This window comes from Chlorocebus sabaeus, chromosome 20 (assembly GCF_047675955.1).
Source record: "Chlorocebus sabaeus isolate Y175 chromosome 20, mChlSab1.0.hap1, whole genome shotgun sequence".
NCBI classification, from domain to species: Eukaryota; Metazoa; Chordata; class Mammalia; order Primates; family Cercopithecidae; genus Chlorocebus; species Chlorocebus sabaeus.
In genome coordinates, this window is record NC_132923.1 from 76194902 (window position 1) to 76219558 (window position 24657).

Consider the following 24657-nt stretch of genomic DNA (forward strand, 5'->3'; position numbering starts at 1 on the left):
AAACAAAACCATCTGAAACTGATTTTTTTTTCCCAGTATCTATGCAGGTATGTCTTGAAGATTGTTTCTTAAGTTCTCAGAGGTTGGTTATTACTGAAAAAAAAAAAAAGTGTTGATTTCTAAAGTGACTGGGCCCTTGGAATAGTGTAGGTTCCGGTGTGTTTGTTCAGTAGTCACTTTCACTATACCCTCTGGCTGGGATGCTCAGTTCCTAATCACAAGATCTTTTAAGTCTTACCTCTGTGGTCACTCTTCCCATATGGATCTTCCATTATTTTCCCTCTGTAAATGAACTGTCCCTCATTTTGGCTTTCATTGCAACTTGTTTTCACTTTTCAAATGTCACCAGTCTCCTTTCCTAAATTATGTTTTATTATCCATCCATCCATCCATCCATCCATCCATCCATCCATCCATCCATCATACTACACATCTATACATTTCTAGTCAATGTTAGGGACCCTGAGGTTACTGGGGTGAAATGACACAGTTCCCACCCTCAGACGCTTAATAGGGGAGACAGAGAAACAAACAGAACATTTCAGTCAACTATAGGTCTCCTTATTCCAGCTCTAACTCATCTGAAAATGCACTCCTATCAGTGACAGTTGCTGATGATGGCTGTGATTCTGGTGGATGATAAAGACTGGTGGGGAGAGAAAAGAGAGAAAGCAAGAAATATGCTCCATCCGCTCCAGAATGGAGTTGGGAAAGACATAATGCATGTCTCTCCAGCCCAGTCCAGCCTCCTGAGCTGAGGATCAGCAAGACAGATTATGCAGTGCATCTTTGCAGCAGAGAGGAGGTCCGCTCATCCCACACTTGGAGCACCCGTGGGAGTGGAGCAGGGAAGATTTCTGGGAAACGGTGTTTGAATTAAATCATGAAAATGAGTAGGAGTCTGCTACATGAGTAAGGGAGGGAAGAAAAGTCAGTAGAGAAGGTAGACAGTGCTTGCAAAGGCCTGAGGTAAGAGATAGCATGCTGTGTGTCCATGCACGTGTGTGTATGTGTCTGTGTGTGTGTGTGTCTATAAGAAGTCTGCTATGGCTACTTTAAGATGAAAAGTGGAATTTGGCAGGAATTGAGTGGTCAAGAGCAAGCAGTGAGATAATGACATTTTTCAAAAAGATAGTTAGCAGTTTGGAGAATGGGGAACGCATATCTTACATCCATCATTAGCCTGTGATCTGCCTGAGGGTGGAGATTTTAACCCTGCCTATATCCCAGTGTGCCACGCTCCTAGAACATCACTCCACAGGCTTTGGAATTGCAATATGTTGTCTATAGCCTGGACATCATATTTCTTTCATTCTGAGGGGGCTGACTTGAGGGGAATGAATGTCAGGAGAATATTGCTAGTTTTTAGGAGAGACACAGGGGAAAGAGAGGCACCGGGATATGAGTGAGAGGAGTCTGTTTGAAAGAAAAACGAGACTTAAATCCATTATCACCAGGACACTAAAATACAGCATTTCTTCTCTGAATGGTATTCGTTCCTGTTTACTTTCTTCCTTGTGGCATTGAGCTGGGCTGCATTTGCCATTTAGGCGTAATTACTATTTTATTATTATTTTTTTTCACAGTTAAGTGGAGCATTTGAGCACAGCTGAATTGCTGGGAGCCTCGGTGGAAGAAATCTATTAGTGATACGGCTTGAAACAATACACAAAAGGCCGCTGCGTGTGGTCTGCCCTCCACGCTTTCAACTTCCTTATGTGGAACAATAAATCTCCGAGTCAGCTAGAACGCAGAGACTCCCATCCAACGAGAGCCGCATTTTTATCTTTTATTCATTGGCAGGAACATTAGCTGTAGGAGGTATTCAAATCACACTTTTATTTAAACAAACACAGCTGGATCACAGCCTCTTAATATAGCAATTCTCTAATGAAAAATAACAACATAGTATTTATCTCTTTTCTTTTGTGTGACTCTCAATTTGCTAAAATTAGGCAGACTTCAATCCCATACAAAATTGGCATGTTTTCATGACCAGAGCTCATCGCAACTAACTGCAAAATTATAATGGGGATGTAATTATAGGAGGGCATGTGAAATACACATCCTTTTGCTGCTGTAAGCTATATGGGGTTATACAATTATGTTGTAATAACATCATTTATCTTAAAGGAGTCAGACAGCTGACTTCATTTATTTAACTTGAGCACTCCAATTATGTGCTGTGTCAGTTTAACATAAATGTCTTGCCCAAAGAACATGGTGTAATAATAATGGTAATAGCAATAATAATAATAGCACACATTTGTATGGGGTTCTACAGAGCACAAAGGGTTTTTACAATTGTGATCTTGCTGGAGTCTCCTAATAGTCTGTAAGGCAGGCCTCGATGCCTGTGATCTTGTGCCCCATTTATTGTTGAGAAAACTGAGGTTCAGATAAGTGAAGTGATGTTGACAAGCCTGTACACTTGTTAATACTAAGTGGAAAGGCAAGAACTTTAAAGTCAGGTTTCCTGACTTCGCAGCTGAGGACTATTCACCAGTAGTCCCACCTTTTGGACAGTGTGACATGTTTGTTCTTATCTCTTATTTCATTTTATCTCACAGTGATCTTTTAAGGCAGGTAGAACAGTCTAGGGTAGTGGGAATTGCAGGTACTAATTCTGTCAGCCTGGGCAAATTAAATTATTAGATCCCAGATATCTTGTCAGAAAAAGTAGGGATAATAATACACACGAAGCAGGACTGTTACAATAATTAATTAATATAATGCTTGTGAAGTGCCTGAACGTAGGTGCTCAGAAAATGAATTCATTCCCTTTTCCTGTAAGACAAGAAAAAAAATCCGCTTTGCACGTAACATAATTGCTGTGCCTTTTGCTTAACTGACTTACCCAACTCGCCAAGCTGGTGTCAGGGCAGTCACCAACCGAAATTCATGTCTTGTTATTTCAAATCTGCTTGTCATTACTTTCACACACCTTGTAATGCCTTCAAATGTTCATTATTATTTTCAGTTCTTTCTCAATTCTTTACAAAATTCATTTGCTTAAATACCTGAAGGTAGAATAAAATACTTGAACTGAAATCTTAGCGCTCTTTGCCTGAATGGGAGAGACCACAGGTGTAATGGACGAGCAGGGTGCGGAGTCAGGAAGCCTGCATTGGGCCCCCGGCAGTGGCAGTTACTAAGCTATGTGAATTTAGGCCAATCCTCTGACTTAGCTCATCTATAAATGTTATTTCAATCCTAACTTCCTGAGAGGAAGCCTAAAGTACATAATGTTTCTGGGAGAGAAGAAAAAGCTTGTAAAATAATCGACTTAGCTTACCCCATGCTAGTACATTGCTAGAAAGACAGAGTCTCATTTAACCTTTGTGGCAACTCTGTCGGATATTTTTCCCTATTTTACAGATGAGGAAATGAATGTTAAAAGGTTGTCAAAGAGTTATAACCTTTATATTTGGTTATTACATTTAATGGTTTGAGGGACTTAATTTTTAAGTTTCTCGACTAAGTAGTTAAATGGGGAAGGTGGGTGGGGTCTATTTAGATACCTCCAATTTATACAGTTTTGTTTATAAAATACAAAGTTTTATAAATGTCACAATTTTCTTGATTTTGAGAGAAACGATCAAAGATATAGTTTCCATAACATCAGTGTTTCAAACTGAGCCAGCAAGGGTAAAGTTCCATAACTTAGGACAATTTTACTTAGTGAAGGCATTTAAGTGTCTGCATTTCAGCTTCAGCCTAGGGGCCTAGGTATTCTGCAAGTGGGTTAGTGCAGGTTCAGAAAGCCAAAAAGACTTAGCCAGGAAGTAATATAACAGGATTTTATGTCTGTGTGAATGTGCTCTTTTTATTCCTTCCTTCTTTCTGTCTCTTTTTCCCTACTTATCCATTTATACATTTAATTTGCTAAGATTTGAGTTTTTAAAAAGTCCTCTACTTATACCGCTTTCTTAGAGCTTGTAATGTATTGGGGGGAACATTCTAGTGAGAAACCATTACAGTGCAATGAGATTACAGTGAGGCGGGTGTTATGGTAGAGATGAGGGCTAGCTTTAATTTTGGCAAACCAATTGATTTGACATTATCAATTCTGCTTACAGGATGGAGTCAAGCAGGCATCACAGATGAGTCTCTTGAGCCAATTTTTTTTTTTCCCCAGATGCTTTTAATTTTAAGTAACAGAAAATTTGTGTAAACAATATATAAATTTATATAAACAATATATAAAGAGGAGTTTTTATTGTAGAGATACTGGGGTATTAACATCAAGAATGGCAACATGGCTGGACCTAAGAAAAATCTGGGTCCATTTATCTGAACATTAACATTCGATTTCTCTCCACCTCTCATCTCTGTTTCACTCAATGCAGATGGTCTCCTCTGTCTCTGGGTCGCTTTGACAGGAGGTATTGTCACTGACACTTCTAAAGCTTTATATCTCATAGCCTCAGACACTAAAAGAGGCTGCTTCAGTGAACTGTCCACTTTTCAAAGTTCTAAGGCCAAATTTCCTGGGGAAAGGATTCACTGGGTCTCTCTGAGACAATCAATCAGAGGTAACGGTGGGGCAGGCTTACTTAGAAATGGGCAGCTTCCACAGGAGCCTTATCAAAGGAGTGGAAAGGTGGCAACTCCTCAAAGAGGGGAAGATTAGTCTCACAGACAAGTGGTTCTCAAGGTAAAGTCCCTGAGCCCCCAAAGATCTCAAGGCCATTTTAGGGGGTTCATGAGGTCAAAACTCTTTTCTTAATAAACCTAAGCTATTATTTTCTTTTTTTTCACTCTGTTACCATTTGTATTGATGGTGCAAAAGCAATGGTAGGTAAAACTACAGGTGCCAGAGCATGAGGAGCAATACCAAATTATGTAAGTAGTCATTGTCTTCTTTAACACACCGTGTACTCACAGTAAGCAATGCCAGTTTTCTTTAAGAATTCTCTCCAATAATCAGTAAAAAATATTAGTTCAATTAAATGTCAACCCTGTGTAACACCTTTTTAACATCTGTGGGGCAAAGTAGTTGTGCCATGAAGGATTTTTGTTCATACTAAAGTACAAAGGCTGCCTTGAAGAAAAGTAGTTGTGTAATTTAGTTGCAAGTTGAACGAGCTGCCTTTTTTCATGGAAAATCTTTTTATTTGGAAGAACGACATAGAAAAACTATGGCTGTTCAGATCTGGGTGTTAGACAGACATATTCCTAAAGAAAGTGTATTAATTTAAGGAAAACAATTAACCGTATTTGTTGACAATGATCAAATTTGAGCTTTCACACAAAAATCAATCTGCCACTGGGAACTTGATGGTTTCCTACTACTTAAAGCCTTTGCTGATAAGATTTGTGGCGACAGTGAAAAATGTATTTTTTTTTTTGATATTGTGTGGTCAATGTATCAATATTTGGATGAATTACATGACTCAGTAAACTGGTGTTTTTCAAATGACCCACACATGATGCTATAGAGATCACGCTTTTAAATAAAAGACTCATTTAAGATTGACCAATGGGTTTTAATGTAACACAATACAAAAAGTTCATTAGTATAGTTTCAGACTCCACATTGCAGCTAATAAGAGGTTATCAGTTGTTGAATTTTTGTGCAGATTCAAATAATATCCACAAAATATTCCAAATTTTCATCATATACTTCAAGCAAACCAACATAGCAATACAGACTGAATGTAGATGAAGACATTAAAATCTGTATCTTATGAAAACAAATGTTAGAGAAATTTGCAAAAATGTAAAGCAATGCCAGTTTTTCATGAATTTTTTGAAAATGTATTTTTAAATAAAAAACTTTTATATATTTTAGTACATATTACTGTTATTTGAAAATGGATTTCATGTAAATAGTAAAAATTGTTCTCATTTTAAATTTCTACTTGGTAAATATTAACAGATATAAATGATATGAGTAAGTTATCTTGCAGTCCCCAATAATATTTAAGAGTAGACTCTGACTCTGAGACCAAAACATTTGAGAACTCCTGCCTTAGGTACCCCCCACAGTCTTTAAATATGGACAAAGGCAAGCCAGGTGGGTAAGAGATGGAAGAGCATTACAGTGAAAAGACAGGAGGCATGAGGCAGTGTGACTTCAGGAGTTTAAGAAGAGATGTAAATGGGAAATGGAGTATGTGGAGTAGATTACGGGGAGATAAGGTTGAAACAGAAAAATTCAGTTCCAGGTTATCTGGAGCCATACAAAGGCTTTAAGTAAGAAATGATGTAATTGGCTTTGGGTTTGGACATGGCATTTTGTTGTCAGTGTGGAAGACATGTAGGCATTGTGGGTGGAGTGAGGGGTGGATAAAACTAGAGACAGGGAAACAAGTGAGGAGGCTTGTGTCAATAGGCACAGAAAATAAGAGAGCAGAATTAAGGCAATGGTGGTAGGGATGAAAAAGAAGATGTATGTTGTGCAGAATTTTAGGAAACAATTGAAAATAATGCCATCTTGATGGAGGCTATACAGAGTAGATTTAATAGCTGGAGCCTTGTAGGAAATGAGCAGTTATAGTAGTTACTATCTCTGGGATTCTTTATTTTAATAATTTAATAATTACCTTAAGAGAGTCAAGTCTAAGTCCCAAGCTCCCAAAGTTTACTTTTGCGAAGTGGCTGTATTACTTAAGACTAGGTTTAGCTGTGTATAATATTAATAGGAAATACGAAACAATCAACAGTGATTCAAACAAGAGAGGAGTTTGCCCCTCATGCAAGAGATGATCAGGGCCATTTACCGCTTCACCACCATCAGTATAGTGCTTTAACTCTCAAGGTCACCTCATTGTCCAAGATGGCAGCTGGAGTAACATTACATCATTGTTCCAGGCTGGCAACAGGAAGGAGGAGGATAGAACAAAACGTCCCAGTTTCCAGTTAAGTTGGTTTCCTTTAGCAGTTTTTCTGCTATTTCTACCACTTTTCATTACCTGGATCTTTATCATTTTGCCACAGTCAGGTGCAAGGAGGATACGAAATGCAGCCTTTTAGCTAGGTTCATTGCTGTCTCAAATAATATTAGGCTTCTATTACAATGAGAGAAGGGGGAAATGTTTATGAGATTGTATTCAGCAGCCTCTGCCCCAGAGATCTAGAGTTCTCTTTTCTCTTCCCAGAAATGTCTTTATATAGAATTGTTTATCTTTTCCTTTTACCATGAGAATTCCTGGGAATGACAAGGACACCTACTTTTTTATTGGAAGGCTCTTATCTGGCAACTCGAAAGTTCCATAACACAGTCTGAGAAGTGAGAATAAATAAATCCCTGGGAAGTCTCATTTCTTCTTTTTCTGAGCTACTATAATCATCTTTTTAATTGGGTATCCCATTTATTTGCATTTTTTTTTACTCCAATTCACCGTACACGGTGTGGCAGGATTAATTTTTCTGAAGTAGATTTCAAGTCATGCTATTTCATTTGTCAGGAATCTTAATTAATTTCTCATAGCTTCCTGAACATTCACAAATGCCCACAAAGCATTCAAAGTCCTCTTGCAATTTTACCAAAAGTGACATTTCCAGGCATACCTCCCATACCATATGCTTTAGCTAAATGGGGCCTAACAAAATACGGAAAACCTAACCTCTGTGGTTTTGCTCAAGTTACTATAGCTTTTATGAATTCTAGCTGTGCAGTTCCATAGGGCTATAAAAATTACAGAGGATACACAGGACTTCTTGAATTCCAGTTTCCTCTCAACACCATTTATTGACGATAGATGCCAAGATCCCACTCTGTGGCCACAGATACATTCTAAATGCTGTGCTTCAAGAGCACATTTTTTTAAGCCAGAGCAATTAGGTAATAAAAATAAATAAAAGGCATTTAAATAAAAAAGGAAGAAGTTAAATGGTCTTTCTGGCAACATGATCTTATATATAGAAAACCCTTATATATAGAAAACCGTCCACCAAAAAAAACTAATGAAACTAATAAACAAATTCAGTAAAGTTGTAGGACACAAAAACCAGTAGCATTCCTGTACATTAAAAACAAAGCATCTTAAAAGGAAATTAAGAAAATAATCCCATTTATAATAGCATCAGAATATACCTATAAATAAATTTAACTAAGGAGGTTAAAGGTCTATATACTAAAAGCTGTAAAATGAATGATGATGATAATGAATGAAATTGAAGAAGATACAAAGAAATGGAAGGATATCTTATGTTTATGGATTGGAAGAATTAATATTGTTAGAATGTCCATACTATCCAAAGCAATCTATAGATTGAATGCAATCCCTATCAAAGTTCCAATTAAAAAATTTCAATGATATTTTTAACAGAAATAGAAAAAAAAGCAATCCTAAAATTTGTACGGTACCATAAAAATCCTCTACTAGCCAAAGCCATCTTGAGCAAAAACAACAAATCTGGAGGCTGTCATACTACCTGATTTCAAAATATGTTACAAAGCTACAGTGAGCAAAACAGCATGACACTGGCATAAAACCAGACATATCAACAAATGACGCAGAATAAGGAGCCCAGAAATAAACCCACATGTATATAGTCATGTATATAGATTTTTTACAAAGGTGTTATAATGTATTATTTCCCCAAGAACACATAATGGGGAAAAGTTAGTCTCTTCAATAAATGCTGATGGGAAAACAGGATATTCACTTGCAGAAGAATGAAACTGAACCCTTTTCTTATACCATATACAAAAATAAAATCAAAATTGATTAAAGACTTGAATGGAAGACCTGAAACTATAACACTACTAAAAGAAAACATAAGGGAAAACCTCCATTACTTTCGTGTGGGCAACAGTTTTTCAATATCACCCCAAGAGCACAGGCAGGAAAAGCAAAAATAGTCAAAGAAGATTACATAAAAATGAAGCATCTACACAGAAAAGAAAACAATTAACAGAGTGAAGAGACAACCTATGGATTAGAAGAAAATATTTGCAAACCTGGCTGGAAGCAGTGGTTCATGTCTGTAACCCCAGCACTTTGGGAGGCCAAAGCAGGTAAATTGCTTGAGTTCAGGAATTTGAGACCAGCCTGGGAAACATGGCAAAACCCCATTTCTACAAAAAAATACAAAAATTAGCAGGGCTTGATGGCACATACCTGTAGTCTCAGGTACTTGGCGGGGGTGGAGGCAGGAGGATTGTATGAGTTCAGGAGGTGGAGTTTGCAGTAAGCCAAGATCATGCCACTGCACTCCAGCCTGGGTGACAGTGCCAGACCCTGTCTCAGAAAAAAAAGAAATGCAAATCATATGTTTGATAATGGGTAAATATTCAAAATATATAAGGAATTCAACAAATTGACGAGAAAACAAATAACTACATAAAAGTTTAAAAATGGGCACATGACCTGGGTAGACATTTCTCAAAAGAAGACATACAAAAGGCCAGTGGGTATATGAAAAAAATGTTGAACATCACTAATTATCAGGGAAATGCAAATCAAAACCACAATGAAACATCTCACACCTGTTAGGATAATTGTTACAAAAAAGATGAAAGATAACAAGTATTGGTAAAGATGTGGAGAAAAAGGAACCTTACACATTGTTGGTGGGAATGTAAATTGGTACAACCATTAAGGAAAACAGTATGGAGGTTCCTCAAACAATTGACAATAGAGTTAGCATATGATCCAGCAAGCCCACTTTTGAGTTTCCAATGGAAATTAAATTAGTATCTCAAAGGGATAACTTCATGTCCATGTTCAATGCAGCATGATTCACGATAGCCAAATTCACTATTTGGCTATTCAACTATTCATGATCAGTGTCCACCCCAGATGAGTACATTAAAAAAGTGGTATATATGCAAAATATAATACTGTTCAGCCTTAAAAAAGAAGATATTCTGTCATTTGCAACAACATGAATGAACCTGGAGAACATTTTGTTATGTGAAATAAGCCAGGCACAGAAACACAAATACTGTATGATCTTACTTATATGTGGAATCTAAAAAAATCAGACTTAGAAGCAGAAAGTAGAATGGTGGTTGCCAGCAGATGGGGACTCAGGAGAATGAGGAGGTACCTGTCAAAGGATACAAAGTTTCCATTAGATAGGGGGAATAAGTTTTGGAGATCTAATGCACAATGTGCTGGCTATGGTTAATGATAATGTATATTTGAAAATTGCTGAGAGTAGATTTTAAATGTTTTCCCCAAAAAATTAAGTGTGTGAGAGGATAGACATGTTAATTAGCTTAATATGATCATTCCACAATGTGTACAAAACATCACACTATACCCCCAAAATGTAAATAATCATTATTTTATGTTAATTAAAATTTTAAGAAAAAAGAAAAGAAAAGAGCATCTTCCTTTAACCCATGCTAAAGCACCCGTGATGGTCTCAGGGAAGAACATATTGCTTAGAAGTGCAGGAGTCTAGCCATGTGCGTAAGTGATGCTACCACATCTCTGACAGAATTCTACGTTGTGTCCCCAACCTGAACCCTGAAGTTACTAAGTGGACAGGATTTGTTGTTGCTGTTCACTATTATCATTGGCTCCTTTTCTGACTCTACTCAACAACCCAAGTATTTTTTTGCTTTAAAAGTAGACATTGCCGCATTGTCTGCACACGCACCTTCTTCTTTTATCTAAGATATATTATTAAACTTACAAACTAACCATCAGCAGAAATTAAAGGCCTGGGAAAATTATCAAGTGCCAAGGACTTATTAATAAGGAAAGCTTTGTTTTCGCATTGGCAAACTGATAGTCCCCTGTGCTCCGGTCTCTTGAAAGTTGTCATGGTATGCAGTCCCTAAAGGGAATCCTACCTGCTGTACTCCTGCTTGCTGCCTTTGGAAATGTGTTGTGGGGACACAGAGGGCTAGAATGAGGACATCTGAAATCTGTTCTCTACTTTTACCCAAGATCCACAATAAGGTATAATATAAATTGTTCTGGCAATTGATTCAGAGAAAAATCTCCTGTGTGTGCTACAAAATTTGTAGGACACTGAGCAAGTCTTTTAATATTTTGAGCCTGAATTTCCTTATCAATATTTAGAAATTGACACCTGTAGAACAATGCACTTTTCACCCTGCCAATAGCCGTTTAATAAAGTAGGGCATTTCTTGTTAATTATCACCCTTTAAAAGGCTCAAACTTGTTAAATAATTTGTTTAATACTGTTTTCTAACTTAGGGTAAGTAAATGTTCATTTTGAGATTCAATTCTGCCTCCACTGGTTTCAGTTTTATCACCTATAGAACATATTATAGCGTTATATTACGAGACAATTTGGAGTTCAAAATTAGACAAAAGATGTGCAAATTTCTGGTACATGGTAGGTGCTCACTAGGACTGATATTGAGAAATGCAGCTAAATTAAAATGGAGGTCTTGCAAATGACTAGCTTCAAAGCTCTGTTATGGAGACCTGTATTATTTCTCAAACATTTTCTGAGACTACCTGCCATCTGCCCTGTTATGTGCTGTGTACTGGGTTTACAAAGATTAGTAAGCCATGACTCCTGCTATTAATGGAGTACATGAGTTAATGTATAGAACAGTGCTTGGCACAGAGTAGGACCCAAAAAATGTAAGTTTTGCTGTAATAATAATAATTTCATACTGTCGTCCTTGTTGTTATATCTGCCTTTTCCATGGTCCCCAAGAAAATATCATCTGGGCCAAGATTAACTGCTGATGCTCTATCTGGGAGCTGTAAAGATAGGGCAATAAACAAGGAGGAAAAGAAATTGACTCAGGGAAGTATAGGAAGCAGTGCAGTGTGATGTACGCAGCAGATATCTTGTTGGAGGTGCTTGTTTGGCCTTGCAAAATGCCTTTAGAGAGGTTGTAAATAGAAAGCACACCACAGAACAGTACTTGAGAAGGAGAAAGAAGAAGGAATATATCTGTTTGGTTCTCCCCAATCTTTTCCTTTTCCCTACTATTCAAACTTTGCCTCCAAAGATATCAATTCCTCTGCAGTTTCTAGGTACATTATTTGGCTTCCTGAGTGGCTTTTGGGAAACTAGATCTTGAATTCTGTGGTATGGTGTTTCATCTAAGTGTGGAAATGGCTGGGGTCAGCCTGGTTGTGTGGTGTCTGTCATGGAAGAGAGTCCAGCTTTCCTGAGCAAGTATGTGTTTAGCTTCATTTGGTGGAACCACACTGACCTGTACTAAGTGTGTCAATACAACAACAGCCAATGCAAAACAAATACCCAAAGCCAAGGGAATCTAAAGCTGACTCAAGATGTCCCATCTGTTCCTCTCCTGGGCCGTTCCAAACCCCCTTGTCCTCTTATTTCTGCCTCTTGTACTACAATATGGGGTCTCCCCCAAGTTTTTTTTTCTGTGTGTGTGTGTGTGTGTGTGTGTGTGTGTGTGTGTGTGTTCTTATTCCTTCCCAAAGAGGGAAGAACAGGTCCAATCACTGGTAGATTCCTCTTCCAGGTTGTTTGCCATTTGTTGTCTGCAAGACTGAAGCCATGAGGATTAGAGAAACAAGGTATAGTCTCTGCTGCTGAAGCTGATGCTGAGGCCATGAATGACATTTATTATCTCCATCCTCTATCATTTTAGATTTCCCTCACCACTGGCCAATATTTCAGCTAGTTCAGTCAGTTGCCTGGTGGGATCAGACAAACCCTCATTCCTAATGGAAATAAGCCCTTACTTGCCCAACTCTGGTTGGGTTTGTGGTTACTGTCATTGCCCATTGATGATTATTAGTTATCAAGGAAATATTAAAAGACTCTTCAGTGAATTGCCTGAGTTCCACATGTAATCTTCCCGGCTGTGTTTATGACATAGTAACTTCTTTCTTTGCTTACAGTTCCACTGAAAAGATGCACTTAAAGTAGCCATGTCATAATTACAGGGTTTCCAGTTCAGTGGAACCATTATTTAATTCTCTGGCGGATGTGTACCCTATACCCAAGAACAAAGTTGTGGGGGTAGGAAGCACAATCCTGCAAGTAGGTCCTGGATGTGAGAGTGGGCATACTCACTTTCACCCCTTGATGCCTGACCCATATACTCTAGCTATTGTAGATTCAGTGCCATGTATAGTTTTTTTGATTTAGCACATATTCCATATTCTGGAAGTTGGCAAGCAAGGCAAGGTGATGTGTTACTCATGATCGGTTGCTTCACAAACGCCACGAATATTGACCTCAGATCTCTCAGTAGTTGGGTCCACTTGGCCCCATGAAACACTTCTCAGCAGGATGTACAAACAGCCCAGGTTTCAGAGCACTCCAAGAGAGGACAGAAGGAGAGAGATTTACTTGCTTGGTTCCTTCCTTTATCTCCCTGGTTAAAGTTCACCTTCTTGGGAGTTAATTTATGCACATTTCTAGGTTGTGTCATTTAGTTCTTTAATATATTGTTATTGGCAGTTAGCATTATAAGTACTGTTTTCATCATCCATAATTATCAGTCTGTCTATGCCAGGAGGGAGAGGTGTATAATAATGCATTTATATCTGTATCTATAGCTCTATCTATGTATAATGATAAATACATGACAAATATATATAATGTGAATGCTGTTGCTCTGAGCAGGAAGAGTTAATCCTGTTGAGGATCTGAGGCATTAGCTAAAATATGGAGAAAGGGATTGCTTGGAAAGTGAATTCCAGGCACAGGAATAGCATGAACAAAGACCCTGAGATAAGATACACTGGGAAATGTGCAGAAAGGCAGGGCTTTCCAGTTAAGTAGGAGCAACATAATATAGTATCCTAAATTTCTATTGAGAACCTCGAAACCATTCAAATACTGGCAAGTTGCTCATTGTTATCCTTCCTGTGCTTCAAATTCCTAATTCACATCATAGGAATAATAATGATGCCTACCCAACTTTTTTATTGCTAAGCGTGGAGCAAGCATTCATTAAAAGTTATTCATTATTAGGCATTAGGTATTTCTCTGAATGCTCTCCCTCCCTTATCCCCATACCCACTGACAGGCCCTGGTGTGTGATGTTCCTCTCCCTATGTTCCTGTGTTCTCATTGTTCAACTCCCACTTATGATGAGAACATGTGGTGTTTGGTGTTCTGTTCTTGTGTTAGTTTGCTGAGAATGATGATTTCCAGCTTCATCCATGTCCCTTCATCCAGAGGCAGCAGGATGAGAAAGAGCCTGGCATCCCCAGGAAACCCATGCACTTCAGTGTGGCTAGAGGTAAGCTGAGGTTGCTTAGTGGGGGGTTGAAAAACCACAATAAGAATTTTGCAAGGGACATGAACTCATCCTTTTTTATGGCTGCATAGTATTCCATGGTGTATATGAACCACATTTTCTTTATCCAGTCTGTCATTGTTGATGGGCATTTTGACTGGTTTCAAGTCTTTACTACTGTGAATTGTGCTGCAATAAACATATGTGTGCAAAGTGTCTTTATAGTAGAATGATTTATAATTCTTTGGGTATACAGCCAATAATGGGATTGCTGGGTCAAATGGTACTTCTTGTTCTGGATCCTTAAGGAATTACCACACTGTCTTCGACAGTGATTGAACTAATTTACACTCCCACCAACAGTGTAAAAGCGTTCCTATTTCTCCACATCCTCTCCAGCATCTGTTGTTTCCTGACTTTTTAATGATCACCATTCTAACTGGTGTGCGATGCTATCTCATTGTGGTTTTGATTTGCATTTCTCTAATGACCAGTGATGATGAGCCTTTTTTCATGTTTTCTGGCTGCATACATGTCTTCTTTTGAGAAGTGTCTGTTCATATTCTTTGCCCACTTTTTGATGGGGTTGTTTGTTTTTTTCTTGTAATTTTGTTTAAGTTCTTTGTGATTCTGGATATTAGCCCTTTGTCAGATGGATAGATTGCAAAAGTTTTCTCCCATTCTGTAGGTTCCCTGTTCACTCTGATGATAGGTTCTTTTGCTGACAAAAATTTTCACCCATTCTGTAGGTTCCCTGTTCACTCTGATGATAGATTCATTTGCTGTGCAGAAGCTCTTTCGTTTAATCAGATCCCATCTGTCAATTTTGGCTTTTGTTGCCACTGCTTTTGGTGTTTTAGTCATGAAGTCTTTGCCCATGCCTGTGCCCTGAATGGTATTGCTTAGGTTTTCTTCTAGGGTTTTACGGTTTTAGGTCTTATGTTTAAGCATTTAATCCATCATGTGTTAATTTTTGTATAAGGTGTAAGGAAGGGTTCCAGTTTCAGTTTTCTTTATTAGTCTGGTTAGAGGTCTGTCTGTTTTCAGACAACCAGCTCCTGGATTCATTGATTTTTTGAAAGGTTTTTCATGTCTCTGTCTCCTTCAGTTCTTCTCTGATCTTAGTTATTTCTTGTCTTCTGCTAGCTTTCGAATTTTGAAATCTTCTGCCAGTTTTCCCAACACTATTTATTAAGTAGCGAATCCTTTCCCCATTGCTTGTTTTTGTCAAGTTTGTCAAAGATCAGATGGTGGTAAATGTGCAGCCATTATTTCTGAGGCCTCTGTTCTATTCCATTGGTCTATATATCTGTTTTGGTACCATGCTGTTTCAGTTACTGTAGCCTTGTAGTATAGTTTGAAGTCAGGTAGCGTGATACCTCCAGCTTTGTTGTTTTTGCTTAGGATTGTCTTGGATATATGGGCTCTTTTTGGTTCCATATGAAATTTAAAGTAGTTTTTTCTAACTCTGTGAAGAAAGTCAGTGGTAGCTTGATTGGGATAGCATTGAATCTATAAATTACTTTGGGCAGTATGGCCATTTTAATGACATTGATTCTTCCTATCCATGGGCATGGAATGTTTTTCCATTTGTTTGTGTTCTCTCTTATATCCTTGAGCAGTGGTTTGTAGTTCTCCTTGAAGAGGTCCTTCACATCCCTTGTAAGTTGTATTCCTAGGTGTTTTATTCTCTTTGTAGCAATTGTGAATGGGAGTTTGCTCATGATTTGGCTCTCTGTTTGTCTATTATTGGTGTATTTGAATGCTTGTGATTTTTGCACATTGATTTTTGTATACCAAGACTTTGCTGAAGTTGCTTATCAGCTTAAGGAGATTTTGGGCTGAGACGATGGGGTTTTCTAAATATACAATCATGTCATGTGCAAACAGAGGCAATTTGACTTCCTCTCTTCCTATTTGAATACACTTTATTTCTTTCTTTTGCCTGATTGCCCTGGCCAGAACTTCCAATACTATATTGAATAGGAGTGGTGAGAGAGGGCATCCCTCTCTTGTGCTGGTTTTCAAAGGGAATGCTTTCAGCTTTTGCCCATTCAGTATGATATTGACTGTGGGTTCGTCATAAATAGCTCTTATTATTTTGAGATATATTCCATCAATACCTAGTTTATTGAAAGTTTTTAGCATGAAAGGGTGTGGAATTTTATCAAAGGCCTTTTTTGCATCTATTGAGATAATCATGTGGCTTTTGTCATTGGTTCTGTTTGTGTGATGGATTACGTTTATTGATTTGCATATGTTGAACCAGCCTTGCATCCCAGGGATGAAGCAGACTTAATTGTGGTAAATAAGCTTTTTGATGTGCTGCTGGATTCGGTTTGCCGGTATTTTATTGATGTTCATCAGGGATATTGGCCTGAAATTTTCTGTTTTTCTGGTGTCTCTGCCAGGTTTTTGTATCAGGATGATGTTGGCCTCATAAAATGAGTTAGGGAGGAGTCCTTCTTTTTCTGTTGTTTGAAATAGTTTCAGAAGGAATGGTACAAGCTGCTCTTTCTTCCTCTGGTAAGATTCGGCTGTGAATCTGTCTGGTCCTGGACTGTTTTTGGTTGGTAGGCTATTAATTACTGCCTCAATTTTAGAACTTGTTATTGGTCTATTCAGGGATTTGACGACTTCTTGGTTTAGCTTGGGAGGCTGTATGTGTTCAGGAATTTATCCATTTCTTCTAGATTTTCTAGTTTATTTGCATATAAGTGTTTATAGGATTCTCTGATGGTAGTTTGTATTTCTGTGGGATCAGTGGCAATATCCCCTTTATCATTTTGTATTATGTCTATTTGATCCTCATCTCTTCTTTTCTATATTAGTCTGTCTAGAGGTCTATCTATTTTGTTGATCATTTCAAACAACCAGCTCCTGGATTCATTGATTTTTTGAAAGGTTTTTCATGTCTCTACCTCCTTTAGTTCTGCTCTGATCTTAGTTATTCGTTATCTTCTGCTAGCTTTTGAATTTGTTTGCTCTTGCTTCTCTAGTTCTTTTCATTGTGATGTTAGTGTGTCGATTTTAGATCTTTTCTGTTTTCTCCTGTGGGCATTTAATGCTATAAATTTCCCTCTAAATACTGCTTTAGCTGTGTCCCAGAGATTCTAGTACTTTGTGTCTTTGTTTTTATTGGTTCCAAATAACTTGTTTATTTCTGCCTTAATTTCATTATTTACCCAGTAGTCATTCAGGAGCAGGTTGTTCAGCTTCCATGTAGTTGTGCGGTTTTGAGTGAGTTTCTTAATCCTGAGTTCTAATTTGATTGCACTGTGGTCTGAGAGACTGTTTGTTATGATTTCTGTTCTTTTGCATTTGCCGAGGAGTTTTTTACTTCCAATTATGTGGTCAATTTTAGAATAAGAGCAATGTGGTGCTGAGATGAATGTATATTCTGTTGATTTGAGGTGAAGAGTTCCGTAGATGTCTCTTAGGTCGGCTTGCTCCAGAGCTGAGTTTAATTCCTGAATATCCTTGTTAATTTTCTGTCTCATTGATCTGTCTAATATTGACAATGGGGTTTAGTACCACCAAGAGAGGGAAAAATGCTTATAATCAAACCTTGATATATCATTTATTGAAAATCACATTGCTATTTCAGAAATGTTGATGCCTGAAAGAACATATATTAGAATTTATGAAATATGATGTTGAGTTTTCCAGAAACATTATCTAATACATTATTATAATTATACTTGTAATTGTTGTAATTATTTGTAGACATCACCAAGAAAAGATAAACAGATAAAATCAGGGTGTCTTAGTCCATTTGGGCTGCCGTAACAAACTACCGTAGATGGGGTGGCTTATAAACAACAGACATATTTCTCACAGTTCTGGAGGCTGCGATGTCCTAGATCACAGCACCAGCAGATTTGGTGTCTGATGAGAGTCTGCTATCTGGTTCACAGACAGCCATATTCTTGCTTTGTCCTCAACATAGCTGAGGGTCCTGGGGAGCTCCCTGGGGTCCCTTTTATTAGAGCACTCATCCTACTTATGAGGGCAGAGCCCTCCCAAAGCTCTCATTTCTAGTACCATCATGATGGTGAATAAATTTTAATTTAAGAACTCTGGGGGAACAAAAACATTTGGTCTATAGCATAGATAAGATCAAAGATGGTTTCCCTTTTCTAGAAGGTAACCATTTATACAGGAAGACTTTGATTTCCCCTACTATTTTTTGATCTTTACTAAACTCTGGAATAATTATACTTGGCAGAGCAAATATAAGACTACAGGGCTTCCTTATACAGTTATGCATATAAGCTTTGCATATACAGTTGAGAGCTTTCTGATATGGTTGTGGAAATTATGTGCTGGACAACTCTAGGAAGAGTGGTTAACATGATATACCATATGAATCTTGCTCTCTAGCGTTGAACATTGCATATCCTGTGTGAATCCATATGGTTGGCCTGCATATATGTCACAGCTAACTCTAAACAGCTTCATCTCTGATCCTTTATTCTGATAAGCCAGCATCACGGCACAAGACTTCCACTGGGAAAAGAGGGAATGGATGAGTTTGCAATCAATTTTGAGATTAAAGTTTTAAATTGTACACTTAGTAATGAAAAATGACTAGAAGTGGTAAAATCTACCTAAGCTATTACAAAGAAATTGGAAAGGATGATTTGTCAGAATGTGGCTGAAGGTGTTAATGGCAAAAAAGGAAAATATATTCGTGTTTTTACCACATCATATTGAGAATCCTCAATAATATGGTTATATAAAATTGAGGGGAAAACATGCCTTTTGACTCAGAGAAATCTTCATTCTTCCTAAGAGAGACAGATATATGATAATGAATTAAGTGCTATTGGAGAGAAGGGTTCCAGCAGGTGCAAGGAGTGGGAAGGCATTAGTCCTGAGTGGGCAGCAGAGGAGATTTCTTTGAATAGCTGACATTTTATTTAAAAATAATTTTTTAAAAAAATTTTAGATTCAGGTGGCAATGTACAGGTTTGTTACATAAATGTATTGCATCATGCTGGGATTTGGGCTTCTATGGAACCCACCAACCAAATAGTAAATGCAGTACACAGTAGATAGCTTTTCAACCCTCTCTGCTCTCCCTTCTTCTCCCCTTTTGGAGTCTCCAGTGTCGATTGTTTCCATCTTTATGTCTGTATGTACCCATTGTTTAGTTTCCACTTATAAGTCAGAAGATGTGGTATTTGATTTTCTGCTTTTGTGTTAGCTTACTTAGGATAAATCCAGCTGCATCCGTATTGCTGCAAAGTACATGATTTCATTCTTTTTATGGCTGAATAGTATTCCATGGTGTACACGTGCAACATTTACTTTATCTAATCCATCATCGAAGGGCATCTAGGTTGATTCCACGTCTTTCTTGTTGTGAATAGTGCTGTGCTGCAATGAACAACATATGAGTTCATGTGTTTTTTTGGCAGAATGATCAATTTTCTTTAGGATATGTACCCAATAATATGACTGGTGGGTTGAATGATAGTTTTATTTCTAGTTCTTTGAGAAATTTCCAAACTCCTTTCCACAGTGGCTGAACTAATTTACATACTCACCAACAGTGTATAAGCATTCCCTTTTCTTTGCATCTTACCAACAGCTTTTATTTTTGACTTTTTAATAATAGCTATTCAGATGGGTGTGAGATGATATCTCACTGTGGTTTTGATTTGGATTTCCCTAATGATTAGTGATGCTGAGCACTTTTTCATATGTTTGTTGGCTAAAAAGCTGACAGTTCATTTCATTTTATTTTTTTTAAAAAAACATATATTTTAGGTTCGGGAGTACATGTGAAGGTTTATTACATAGGTGAACTCGTGTCACAGGGGTTTGTTGTACAGCTTATTTCATCACCCATGCATAAATCGTAGTACCCAGTATTTATTATTTGTGCTTCTCTTCTTCCTCCCACCCTCCACTCTCAAGTAGACCCTAGTGTCTTTCATTCTCCCAAAGCTGACATTTTAAACCAGCCCAAAATATAATAATTGTAATCCAAAGTCATGTGTGATTTCTGTTAATGATAAAAAAGATAACTTTTGAAGAGGAGTCCTTTTGGTAACCCACGTATTAAGGACTAAAGATTTGTACCTGCCCTCACCCCCAAAATCATATGTGAAACCCTAACGACCAGTGTGAATGTATTTGGAGATAAGGCCATAAGCAGATGGTAGAGTTTAAATGAGGTCATAAGGGTGGGGCCCTAATCTAATAGAGCTGGTGCACTTTTCAGAAGAGGAAGAGATATTGGAACGTGTCTCTCTCTGTGTGCATTCAGAAAGAAGGCCATGTGATACAGTTTGGATGTTGCCCCCAACTAAATCTCATGTCAAAATGTAATCCTCAATATTGGAGGTGGGAGATGGAGAGAGGGGATTGGGTCATGGAGGCTGGTTTCTCATGAATGGTTTAGCACCATCCCCCTTGGTACTGTCTTCACAATAGTGAGTTCTCATGATATTTGGTCATTTAAAAGTGTGTGGCACTTCCCCATTCACTTTCTCTTGCTTCTGCTCTGGCCATGTGACATGCCTGCTCCCCCTTCACCTTCTGGCATGACTGTAAGTTTCCTGTGGCCTCCCTAGAAGCTGAGCAGATTCCATCATCATGATTCCTGTATGGCCTGCAGAACCATGAGCCAATTAAGCCTCTTTTCTTTACAAATTACCCAGTCTGAAGTACTTCTTTATAGCACTGCAAGACTGGACTAATACACTATGTGAAGACAAAGGTGATGTCTGCAAGCCAGGATGAGTGCATCTACCAGAAACTGGGTTCTGCTGGAGTTTGATCTAGGACATCCAGCCTCCAGAATGGTGAGAAAATAAATTTGTATTATTGAAGCCACTCAGTCTGTGGTATTTTGTTATGGTAGCTCTAGTAGATTAACGCACTACATCTACTCTGTTTTCTGGCTCTATTCAACTAATTTTAGGCCATAACAGTAATATTAATTCATAATTCCCCGACAATACAGAATAGTTTAGTTTTTGCCTTGCTTTTTATCCATCAAATTTCATTAGATTCTCACAATAGGCCAGTGAAATGTAAGTTATTTTCATTGGGCTATTTATAAATGAAAAAAATTTGAATTTGAGACTCGGAGTTTCAGCTAATAAGTTGCTCTAGGTTCATTGCTATTTCTACTCAAATCCAAACACTGCTTTAGCCAGGACAAGGGTCAGAAGCTCAGCAACTCTAAATCATAACAGCTGCATCTCCTCTCTCCACCTAAATATTGTGGTGATTTCAGAGGGAAAAAAATGAAATAAGATTTTTTTTCTCAGAAGAGCAAAGCTTCCAGAGTTTTAGCAACTCTTTGAAGCCTAATGCCATAAAGTTTTTGACTTCATGGGGGTGTGTGGTGGGAGGCAAAGTAGAAGAAGCACTTATTATAGTGACTGTACAGTATAATCCTAGAACATATTTCATCTATCTTCTATATGAACTTTCTTTCCAAGGATGTACGTTCCAAGTCATTATCTTAAAACATCAGTTAAGAGCCTTATCAGGTATGGTAATGCCTCAGGTGGAATTTGGAAAGTGCAATGATTAGGGTGCAAACACAGCTCCAAAACCATCAAGCAATCACACTCAGTCAGTTATGGTGTTGAAGTGAAAATAGCAGCAATTGGCATTTGGAACGATTACTTGGAAACTCTCGTTTGTGTTAATTCAGGGGCACAATTTTTATAGCAGGAATGGTAACTCTATTTCTGGAGGGCCTTCCTACCCTGCAGATTACGATAATCTCTGAATCAACCCACAGTCCATGAGACTACAATTCTGTGAAGGCTCTCTGCTAATGCTCCCCTACTGTTTTTTTCCCACCATTCTTCAAGATGTATTTAACGTTAATTTGCTCTCTGGATTGGTTATTGATTACACTGGAGCACATGGAGAAGCTGGCTAGGAGGCAACACTCTTTACAAAGTTCATTCACTTAAGTTTACAGAGGATGCAGGTGAGTGTGATCTGCTGGAGTCAAAGGATTTAAGGAAAAACAGTCTTTTCCTAAGAGTAGCTAGTCTTGTATGTTAGCTTATTCCAGGTGAAATGAATAGGGCTCCTGATTGTATGAGGTCATGTGAAATTTACAAAATACCTTCTCAAATATGATCTTGGTTTTTCTTTCTTCCCTTTTTCCTTCTCTCCTTCCCTCTTTCTCTCTTCCCTCTTTTTCTTACCTCTTTCCCTTCTTACCTCCCTTTCTCCCTACTTCTTTTCTATTCTTCCTCTCTTTCTCCTTCCTTCCCTTCCCTCTTCTCCTCTCCCTTTCCCTTTTTTCCTTTCCCTTCCCTACCTTCTCCCCCTTCCCTCCCATCTCCTTCTCTCCCCTCCCCCTTCCTTCTTTTCCCTCCCCTTCCCTTTCCTTCTTTTCTCTTCCCTTCCCTTCCCTTTCCTTCCCTTTCCTCAGGTTCCCTTTCCTTCCTTTCCCTTTCCCCTTCCCCTCCCCTTTCCTCCCATTCCCTCACCTTTCCTCCCATCTCCTTTCCTCCCCTTTCCTCCCATCCCCTTTCCTCCCCTCTCCTCCCCTTCCCTTCTTTTCTCTTCCCTTCCCTGCCCTCCTCTCCCCTTTCTTCTCTTTCCTCCCTTTCTCTTCCCTTCTTTTCCCTTCCCATTCCTTTTTTTTTTTTTTTTTTTTTTGCAATCATATAATGACTACTGGGCACCGTCCCAAGAACAATATGTATTCAGAGCCAAAATATTGTTAGTTTCAAAGAGCTCAGTGTTTGTGAGATTGAAAAATAAATAGGTGATTCTAATATAGGTTGAGAAGGGCTATGGTGGAAGCACAAAATGTTTCCTAAACAAAAAGCTCCTAACCCCAAGTGAGCTGAGTGTTAGGGTAAGGGTGAGGTTAGGAAAAATTTTCTCTGTAAAGGAGCCCCTGAGCTACTTCTGAAAGAAGAAATTTAATTTAGATTAGTGACCAAAGGGAGGAAGAACTTTCTAGGAAAAAGGACCAACAAATGCCAACGATTGCAGATAAATGTGTTTTCTTTTTGGGGAATACAAATAGTTTGGTATAGCTGGGGTTGAAGATGAAGGAGGTGGAAAAAGGACCAACAAATGCCAACGATTGCAGATAAATGTGTTTTCTTTTTGGGGAATACGAATAGTTTGGTATAGCTGGGGTTGAAGATGAAGGAGGTGGAAAAAGGGGTCAAGCTGAAGGGCAGAGGATGGGTGGGGGGATGAAGTTCTGGTCAGGTAGGCAATGGTCAAATCATGATGGTGCTTGTGTTCCATATAAAGAAATTTGGATTTAACTCTGAAGATAATGAAATCTGGATTTAACCCTGAATAAATGAAATTCTGAGAAAGGAAGAATAACAGTCTGGTTAAATTCTAATGAAATTTTTAAGTCCCTTGTCTGCCTTCAGGATTCAGCCAAATGTTCAGAATGTTATTGCACTCTTAGACTTCAACTGACCTATATGCTGTCTTTACTTTGCAGAAAGTAGGAGAGCAGTTGCTGAGTCAGCACTGCAGAGAGACAAGTGTGTAAGGAACATGGATTATTCATGGGGCCTGTGCACTGTTCCAGGTGCAGCCATGATTGCCGTGGACTGGGCCCATTTGTAATGCAAAGGCATGGCAAGAAAATCCATTTTCTCATTTTCAGAGCCTATTTTATCTCCACGCTCCTGCCTATGTTATGAATTTAGGCTGATAAAGTGAAATAGGAGGCAGAAGAGCAAAGTGAAATTTCTGATGACTGTTTGCAAAAGGAATTTTTAGATGCCAATTTGTGAACTCCTTTATTCAGAAGGAAATGATTCAGAGAGAATATATGTTGAGTCCTGGTTGTATAAAACAATGAAGAATGGGTTTTGAAGTCAGACAAATGTGAATTTGAGTTCTGTGACCTTGAGCAAGTCAGCTAGCTTCTCTGCACCACAATTTCTTTATCAGTAAAATGTGAGTGATAATATTGTGGGAGATGGAATTTTTGGCCCCAATTTGTCACCTCTTCCTGGATCCTTGACCTTTACTTTGTGACTCTGAAGTTGCTTCCAATAGAGGCAGAATATACTTTCTGGTCCTTTTACTTTGGGTTCAGGCACATGACTTACTTTGGCCAGTAGGGTACCTGGGGTATAGGGAGGAGGGAAGTAACCATGCAATAGGCCTCAATCCTGGATTTAAAAGTTATCACATGGTTCTCTTTCGTTCTTACACTTCTGCTATTGCTGTGAGAACTGCCCTAGGATTTTGCAGGCACCCCAGCTTGAACTTCCATGAAGCAAACTTGCACTCACTCCACAGCAAGGAGTCAAGCATAGGGGAACCGGTAGCTTGAATCAGAGATGTTTGGCTGTGCCCCAGTTGACCCACAGACTTGAATAAGAGAACAATTTTCATTTCAAGCCACTATGTTTGTGGTGGCTTGTCATGCAGCAATAGCAAAATGATACAAATACTGTGATAGACTGCTTCTGAAATGGCTCCCAATGGTCCTTTCCTCATCATGGTCACTCAGTGGTGTATTTTCTTTTCTTTGTATGTGGGCTGGTCTTGTTGATCTAGTAACTTGC

The 24657-nt window shown here is 38.4% G+C and overlaps 1 long non-coding RNA gene across 1 annotated transcript in view; it reads left to right on the forward strand.

The window, feature by feature from the left end:
* The first annotated feature begins 203 nt into the window (after positions 1-203).
* LOC140709374 (uncharacterized) overlaps positions 204-24657 on the forward strand; it is a 103863-nt gene continuing 79409 nt past the window's right edge. The window contains exons 1-2 of the long non-coding RNA XR_012089885.1: positions 204-969; positions 20808-20931. This is a non-coding gene — a long non-coding RNA (uncharacterized lncRNA). The remainder of the gene's footprint in view (positions 970-20807; positions 20932-24657) is intronic.